Source organism: Sinocyclocheilus grahami, unplaced genomic scaffold (assembly GCF_001515645.1).
Source record: "Sinocyclocheilus grahami isolate Dianchi unplaced genomic scaffold, SAMN03320097.WGS_v1.1 scaffold392.1, whole genome shotgun sequence".
NCBI lineage: Eukaryota > Metazoa > Chordata > Actinopteri > Cypriniformes > Cyprinidae > Sinocyclocheilus > Sinocyclocheilus grahami.
In genome coordinates, this window is record NW_015505571.1 from 683,430 (window position 1) to 692,679 (window position 9,250).

The following is a 9,250-nucleotide window of genomic DNA, read 5'->3' on the forward strand; positions in this document are numbered from 1 at the left end:
TTTAATGATATTTTTTATTTCATTAAAAATAAATACAAAAATATTTTGGTTTTAGGAATTTAAACATATTTAAAGAATATATTGTCTTAATATTTATCACTGTAATATATAATATACAATATATTCTTGCCTTTGTATTTTAGGAAGGAGGTCCCTTCACAAGGGTATTTGTTGTATTAGTTGTGAATGAGCTGCAAGTTGTGGGTTGCATTTATGCTGTATTGCCACTAGAGAGCGATAGAGCCACAGGCTTCGTTTGTGTGGCTAACAGCCAGAAACCATCTATGGCTAGCTGTGGAATTACTTTGATGTTTGCAACTGCCTTTTTAATCTTTTTTTTTTTATTCAATAACAAATACTTAATGTTTGAACTCCACTGGAATTAACATATTTTATCCCTTCATTTTCAAAGAAATGAAAAAGTAGTAACTTAGACATTAGAGAGCATTTTCTGCTGGGAATCCAATTTAAATCCGCTTTACATACACGCATTACATGTCGCCACATAAAGGCTTTAATTACAAAACACTTTCCCTGACTGGATACTTGAGGGAATCGAGCGTCGTATTTTACCACCCAATCATTTCCATGATAATCACCCACAGCATATTGACACGCCTCAGCCAGTCTATTCATTTCACGACATAATCGGCCAACGACTCTGTCGTCTAGATGCGAGTTTCCTCTCTAGACGTGCTTTATGGGAGCAATAAAATTGTTTTCACGCAGCCTTCTCTTGCTCATTCTTTGGCGAGGAGGCTTTATTTAGATGTTTTAATCATTAGTGTGTTTTGCTGTGTTTGGTGCTAATTCTTTTAATTAAAAATGTTAATTTAACCTCCAGCTAACTTGATTAGCATACCAGAAAGAGGCTCCTCCACTAGATCTTTCCCTTGTTTAGTTTGTGGTCTCTGAGGGTGAGATCCGCTGAAGAGTTGACAATGCATTTCTAATGGCCCCAGCAGGCCTCATTCCTTTAGAGAGAGAAAAACCTCATGAGAAAGAAACGTTTTGAGGAAGATAGGAATTCAAATGAAAAAAGGGCCTAGATATTTCTCACCTCTTATGGAGATCTGGACCCGGACAGCCTTAATGACATTGTTTTCACATGGATGATGTTTCCTACAAACAGAAAATATTGTAATTTCAGCTAATGCATAGAAGAAAAAGAATGAATGGCATTGCATTGTGTCCTTCTGATTTTTTTTTTTTTTATGTGTTGAGATAAACATGTATAATTAGTTTTTGTACCCCATTTTTATTACAGTAATTTTTAAATTATTAAAAAGAATTAAAAACAATATTTTCAATTTTGCAAACTAGTGCATTTCTAGCTGTTGTTAATAAGACATTTTGTGTTTAAATAGGCCTATTTAATAAAATTACATTTTAGTGTTGGCTGTTTGTCATAATACATAAAAGTGTATACTTATTATTAATATATTTTTTAATGTAGCCTATAGTTTTGTAAACACTGAAATATGTATGAAATAATACTACCAAAAAAAAAAAAGGAATTATTTTTAAATAACAGAAGCACAAAGAATGAGTTTAGGTGTTTAGATGTTGCACTGACATTTTTTAAATTTTTTTATTTCATATTACACTAATATTAGCCTATCAAAAATATGTTTACTTCAAAGATACAGGTATATTTTTAAGGCAGCTACACTGTAAAAAAAAAAAGTTTTTTCGAAGTTGTTAACAAAATTGGAAAAATGTCATGTAATTAATTGTTACTTGCCATTTCTTTGTAATTGTTTGTGAAATATACTAAATGAAAACTATTTATTCATACATTTTTTGGGTTTATAAGGGATACATTTGAAAGCATCGTAAGCTACTTCTGTTTCAATCGAGGACGAAAATTCCTTCTAAAGTTTATAAGCCTTAAAATGTATTATCGTTTTGTGATAATATTGATGAGGGCATTACCCCTTTGTGCTGTTTTATGTTTATTGCCAATAAAAGATAAAATACAGAGTAAAGGGGGTTAAAACAGTATTTTGCAAAGCAGGCCTGAGATTTACATGCAGCTCCAGTGACAGATTAATTTCTGTGTCATAAAGAGGAGAGTACCTCTCATATTTTTTCCGTTTTATGTGGATGTACAACATGCTGTTCTTCTCGAAGGCTGGCCCACCGGGACCCGCGCTGAATCCGGAGGGAACTCTCTCCCGGATTGAAACGATGCAATTTAGCTCGGCAAACGCCGGCATTCAATCATTCAGATAAGACCTGGAGCCTATGAATGTCAAAGCGAGAGCACAGCACTAACAACACGGCGAGACTGCTGGAAACACGCCGGGATGGGAAGAGCAAATGACTGGCATTTTCAAATGGCAAGTGGTCAAGTGTGTTCAAATATGATTACAGTAATCTAAGTGTTCAGCGAAGGGGATTTGTCTGTGGATCTCAAAGTGAAAATATGTAGGCCTGTTTTCGTTTGGCCTGTTTCCGTCGTTTCTTTCACACAAACAGCGATTTAGTAAAGAAGCCTCAGTAAAATCGCTCGAACTTTGCTTCTGTATGCACACGCCATGAAACGGATCACGTGATGTTGTCTTCGCGTCGTTGCTTAGGCCTATTTGTGCCATATGTTTATTCATACCTTTTATAGGTTTAGTTAGAGTAATGTGCTATACTATTGTGAATTTAGCCTCGGTCGCGTCGTTTTAAAGGCGTCATATGATGCAAAACACATTTCATTACACCAAATACACAAAATAATGTTATTTTTAGCAGCATCATATGACTCCTTTAAAATACTTATGTTTTGACGCACACTCTTAGCGTTTTCTTACAGCTGAACACGTATCCGTTCAAAGTACATCACAGAGATGTCTATTTGACGTCTGCAAGACATAGGCTATTTTTAAGAGTGTTTGCTCATCTGCAATACGTCTATAGGACGATTCCTATCAGATGTCAAATAGACGTTTAGAAGATGTTTTTAAGATGTTTATGATTTAGAATGAATGTAAAACTGACATCTTAGAGACGTCTATCGGATGTTTCAGCAGATGCTTTCTAGATGAAACGATCTTTAACAGACATCTTGTAGATGTATGTCATTTTCCAAAAGCATCATAACCCTAAGTAGATCGTAGAACCGTTGCCACAAATGGTTTCTACAATCAACTAAGCTTATGAGGTTTTTGAGAAATGTAGCTCAGATAACTTTGAGCGAACATTCTGTCAATGTTATAAACAATGGATAAACATTTGTTCATAATTTTTGCCAAAGATTTTACTTTAGCCAAAGTTTGTGCATTTTTGCAACTTTGGAGCCTGTACAGTTAAGTGAGTGGTATTGTATTGTATTGTCGTAAATATGTCACTGTCATAATTATAGTGGATAGCTGTACACATGCATTTTTTGCTGCTGAATAGCAATTGTGGAATTTCATACCCGTTCACCAAACTTACATACTCCCCCCAAAAAAAGCTTTAGGGGGACCATTCTCCTTGTTAGAAGTCAGATTACCATCAAAATTATATTTCAAGGTAAAAAACTTGCATACAGTTGCTTTAAATAGGAGTTGCAGGTAATGCTTAATTCGCCTCAAACAAGAGCTTTTTGTTGCAGTCTCTAATTTGTTTTTGTTGTCTTTTTTGAACGTGAAAGTGTTGCCATCTTCTGGACAAACTAAATAGTCCACTGTATGGACTGTAACACACTGTACTCACACTAGTGTACTCATTAAAAATGAAGTGGTCTTCAAAATATTCCCATATTATACCCATATTAAAAAAATATATTGTTGGAAATATACAGAATGAAAAACTAGCTTAACGACTTATGGACTTATCGCAGTTTATGCTGTATACTGACTACTGTTAAAAAAAACAGACTTGCGTAAGGCATGTTAAAAATTGTGGCAGCAGACATTGCTTTCAGTTAAGTTCAGGTCGAGTCAAGTGCATTGAATTGTGGGAAACGTTATTCACTGCAGCAAGATCTCTTGTATACTGCTTATTTTGGCAAATGTAGATCCTGCCTCAATTATCTACTGCATTTAGAAAACTTTAAATATACTACTATATACTGTGAGAGCAGTATGCTAGTATGCTATTCTGTGAGTAGCCAATGAAAATGAACAACACCCGGTTGATTTGTCGCTATAGTTTGCTGTGCGAATGCCCCTTAAGAGTGCACAGCTGTTCAGACAGTAGTAGACAGCGGTCCTCATGAATAAACAGCTGTGTAATACAGATTTCGTCCCCTCTTGTCGTCTATATTGATGCCCATGGCCTGCCTGACTACTTGTGCAGTGCTGGGTATTTAATAATGGACTAGACTGGGGAACTTCCTAGACATAATGGGACATAGTGTGAATGCTTATATCAGTATGTGTGCATGTGTGATACCGTGTCCTTCAGCTAGCAGTCTTGCTGCTGACTTGTTCTCTGGAATCAGTATTTCCACAGGCTACGCCAGAAGAGCTGCTCTGCATCCTCACCAGCTACCTAAAACACAAGCAGTCTGAGAACGCCAGAGTTTGATTAATATTTCCTTAATTCTCATTATTTTTTGTTTCGGAGGTCTCGGCTGTCCCGTGGGTTCATTAGTGCTGTAGTCGGCAGTGCGTATGGTAAACACCGACCCCAGCCTCTGTACTCTACCCTCTGGGCAGACGGGCTCCGCTGAAGGACTGACGTGTTGAGAGGTGGCCCGTCTCCAGCAGACGCTCTCTCTGGATGGGAAGACGGGGTTGGTGCCTTTGGTGTTGTCATGACAGCTTCCTTTTATGAGGCTCAAACTCAGACAACAGAGGAAGTCATTCTGTCACTACGGCACAGGCTGAAACAATAGCACTGAAAAACACTGCCGACCTTTCTGTCTCTGTTTAATGTTGCTGGCTGCTTTTAATTAATTACTCATGGATGCATTTGTAAGTTACAATGTGGAAATAGCTATCTGTTCGCATTTTTATTTTCCTCAATGGCAGTTGCTTGGCTGGCTAATGCGGCCCTGAAATTATTTGACCTGGATACCACCATTTTGTTTCATGGGCACTTTTTTGACCTGAACATTCAGGATGGCAAACAGTGAAGAATCTATGAATATAAATAAATGAATCAAGTGCTATAGTTTCCATTTAGGTTATTATGCTTCCTTAGATGATAGTGTGCAGTATACAGCAAGGATACCTACTTAGGTTTAGAATGTAGACACATAAGGAAATGTATAGTGTATATTGTAAAATAACTGTATTTGCTGGTGTTACACAAAATGGTTTGCATATCTATTAATTGAAGCACTGCACTAAATCAATTAACTAACACAGTGAAAGCAAAATATAGTACTTTATACTACTATATAACCAAAGAAAATGGCTTGACACACTAACTTGTCTTGATGTGCTGAACAAAGAAAGGGCGGGATCGCTGGATTCCTTCAGTGAGTGTGATCAGCAGTATGTACTGCTTTAGGCCTGTCTGTTTGAGGGCTGCTACAGGGAGCCCCGTCTTTCTCCCCTGTGCGCTGACGCTTTGAGATCTCCCTGTGGCAAAGCCTGGGTTCATCCTCTCTCCTTCTCCAGCTCGCTCTGCCTCAGCCTCTTTTCACGCCCCGAGCAGCTCTGTAGTAGCATTACTGCACACTGAAGACTTGGAGAAAAGAGTCTTTTTTTCCAAAGGTTTGCAAAACAATAGAGAAGCCTGTAAGTGCTGTATGGACTGGTTGAATTTTGCAAAAGACTCAATGATATGCTGTTTCTTGAGTACCTTAAATTGGCCTTTTTTACAGACAATAAATATACCCTTTCTATAGTCAACATATATTCAGTTTAATGTCAAAATGTTAAGGTGATGTAACCATTCTAAGATCGAAAAAAAAAAAAAAAATATATATATATATACATATATATTTCATGTAAAATAAGTAGGGAACCAGTTTTTATTTAAAGTGTTTCATAATTTAAACATATTTTGAAAAAACATTTGTATGCTTAATCCAAGTCTGTGTGGTTTAGCGAACATCCAGGAAACCATTTTGTTGTCATATGACAAAAAAAACAAGAAAACAAGAAAACAAGAAAACAGAAAATAACATTACAGAAAAGACAGCTGTAGACCTGCATGATTGGCATGGTCATTAAGTATCTTAAAATTATCATATTTGACAGCAACATAAAAAGATATGTATATATTTAAGGATTTTAGAGAAAATGTGTCATTACTTTTTTACTGGACAGTTATACCACTTGACATGTTAGAGTCACAGTCTTGTTATCGTCAAATAAATGGTAATAAAGCTGAAATAAAATACAAATATTAAATAAAAAAAATTAACTTAAGATGAAATTTAAAAACTTAAACGAAAATGTGAAATTAACTGAAATAAAATAAGTTTCATTTATAGTACTCAAATTACTCAAACTAAAACTGAAGTAAAAACAAAACAAATTAAAGGTCTATAGAGATATTTAAACAGAGGTATTTAAAAATATAACAATACAACCTAATTAAAAATATTAACAAGTATTATAATAGTTTATAAATAATATTAAAATAAGTCAATAATTTAAAATGTTTTGTTTTCAAAACAAAATACACAGGATACCATATTGCATTTGTAAGGAAATGCCACATGCAAGCACTTTAAAATTGATTTTTAAAACATTTTTACTTTACATCTTGAACATTTTTATTTGTGATTGTCCCAAAAGCAATGCTTCCTCAGGTCTTTGTGTGTCATTCAGTTTTCTAAAAAAAAAAATATATATATATATTAATAACTGATCATCTACATAACTTGAAAGATTTACTACAGTCTAGCACACAAATTCTTGGTTTCTTTTTCAGTTTGGTGTGTGCTGGTCGTGCAGTGCAGTCAGTGTTGGTAGGTGGGAAGGTGGCGTAAAGCCAGCGGCGCTAATCATGATTGTGGGTGAAGTGGCTCTAATCATCTGTTCAGCTGTCACGACTCTCCGGCTTGTTTGCACAAGCCAGCGACTCCAAGCGTGGTGTGTACCGACAAGATATTTGTAATCGCAACTTCTTGAGAACTAGTAAAGGCAAACATTACGGGAGGTTGCATATTAATGCGAGCTGCTTCGCTATAAAACAGACACTGTTCCTGAGTGATTCAGGGTTAATGAGGGGAGGCTGGAATACACATTTGCTTCTAGAGTCAGAGTTTAACTAGAAAAGATGGCCGCAGTGATTTTTGTTTGTTCAATCCTTTAAAATGTGTCTTGATATTGAGAATTTTTTTTAAACAGACAATACTGGTAGAAAAAGGACATCCATTATACCTTGTGCAAATTTCACAAAATCTCACAGGTCATTCTGCGTAAGATATGGCATCCTATTAGTTTAACCAATCATGCTTTGCATAACATTTATGCTGTGCTAAATGGTGCTCTGAATCTTTGTATTAAAAAAGATCAAATAATTTTAGAAGGTATTATATTTAAAAAAAAAAAAAAAACTAAATAATGGTATTATCCTCAAATATGTTTAATAAAATACATTTATAAATTATATTTTTTATTATTTAATATATATTTAATTTTATAAAGAAAAAATTAAGGACAAACCCCTGCTGTCCAGAGATATAATAACCAAAACCCAATGACATTTTGAAGGAACACGACCTCCTACTTTCATTGTCGAAAGTCTCCTTGTGTTCCTGCATGTGTGAATTTTACCATCTGCCATTGAACCTCTAACCTGTGAATGCAGTCAGATTGGGCCAAAGTGCTTTTAATACACGATTGTCACGCTACCTTAATCCCGTCTCCTGAAGACTGGCCTTCGCCAGTGTCCTTGTGAGGCCATGCGCTAGACTGCTTTAGCCATTCCCACACACACACACACTGCAGTCCTGTCGTGCAAAAGATGGAAGTCGGCCCCACATCCACTCAAGCATGAACCAAATGTCAGCAGCAACCCAGTGAGAGAGAAGAAGACTGCTATTAATTAGTCCACTGAAGAAACGTTTCATTTTTGCCTGTATAACACACAATCCTGAGGATCTCCTTATCGCTGTTGATCTCCTGGAGTTCTTTACAGGATGCAAAATAAAGAACGCAATATACTCGCTTACTTCAAGACTCGATGATTTTGTCTAGTTTGTTTAATTTTTTAAAGAATATATTTTATGTACTACACATGCTCTCTTTCCTAAAAAATGTAGGGAGTCAGTTCAGTAGAATTCGGTTGTCACTCTGGATTCTAATTTAATTGTGTGTGAATGCTACCAAATTTAGCTCCAAACTGGATTGACAACCGTGTTCTGCTGCTGTGTGAAAGTAGCCATCAAGTCATTGGTTTAGTGCCTCTATAGCACCGTTGTGACCTGTGGCTGGCTGTCAAATAATTTGCTGTGTCAGAAGTGAGGGGTGTTGAATATGTAGCTAGCTAATATGACATGCTTTTGCTAAAATCAGCAACACTTTTATTGAAGGAGGAGAGACTAAAAAGCTCAGACACACTAAAAAAAGGTCAGAACTAACTGCACAGCAATGCTAATATGACAACAATTGCATGACAGCAACCTTTGCATCACTCACTTTCTTCAGAAAATGTAAAACGTGTATACACTACTGATCAAAATTTGGTGTCTTTTAATGTTTTTGAGAGTAGCCTTTTATGCTCACCAAGGCTTCATTAATTTGATCAAATATATTATTGCAATTTAAAATAACTTTTGTATCCAAATATATTTTAAAATGTAATTTATTCCTGTGATGCAAAGCTGAATTTTCAGCAGCATTACTTCAGTCTTCAGTGTCACATGATCCTTCAGAAATCATTCTAATATGCTGCTAATCTGTAGCTCAAGAAACATTTATTATTATTGTTGAAAACAGTGAATATATTATGAGAGTAATATTGTGAAATTGTGATTGCTTTTTTCAGGATTCCTTGATGAAAAAAAAAGTTCAAAATTATAGCATTTATTTAAAATAGAAATTGTTTGTAATATATACTACTACTAATCATAAACTTAAAAAATAAATTACTGTGTCCTCTACTCAGCAAGTTAGTGGGGCAAGAAAATGTGAATTAAAAATACCAAATTTCTCTCTTTTTTTTGGTCTGGCACAGTGACTGCAAAGTTTTTTTTTAAAAGTATCTGTAAATTCATCACTACTTGCTCTATCACAACTCTTTGAAAAGAACAAGGGGGTTGGGCGGGAGGAATCCATGGCTGACAACACGTTTCCCATGTGACACTTAACCTGTGGAGCTTTTGGATTCTCTCTGATCATTCAGTGTTTGGTACATGTTAATTAAC

At 35.6% G+C, this 9,250-nt stretch overlaps 1 protein-coding gene across 1 annotated transcript in view; it reads left to right on the forward strand.

The window, feature by feature from the left end:
• Positions 1–6,440, forward strand: part of LOC107550214 (little elongation complex subunit 2-like) — a 32,371-nt gene extending 25,931 nt beyond the window's left edge. The window contains exon 14 of the mRNA XM_016231454.1: positions 6,426–6,440. The gene's annotated coding sequence lies outside the window, so the exon portion shown is untranslated. The remainder of the gene's footprint in view (positions 1–6,425) is intronic.
• Positions 6,441–9,250: the final 2,810 nt, after the last annotated feature.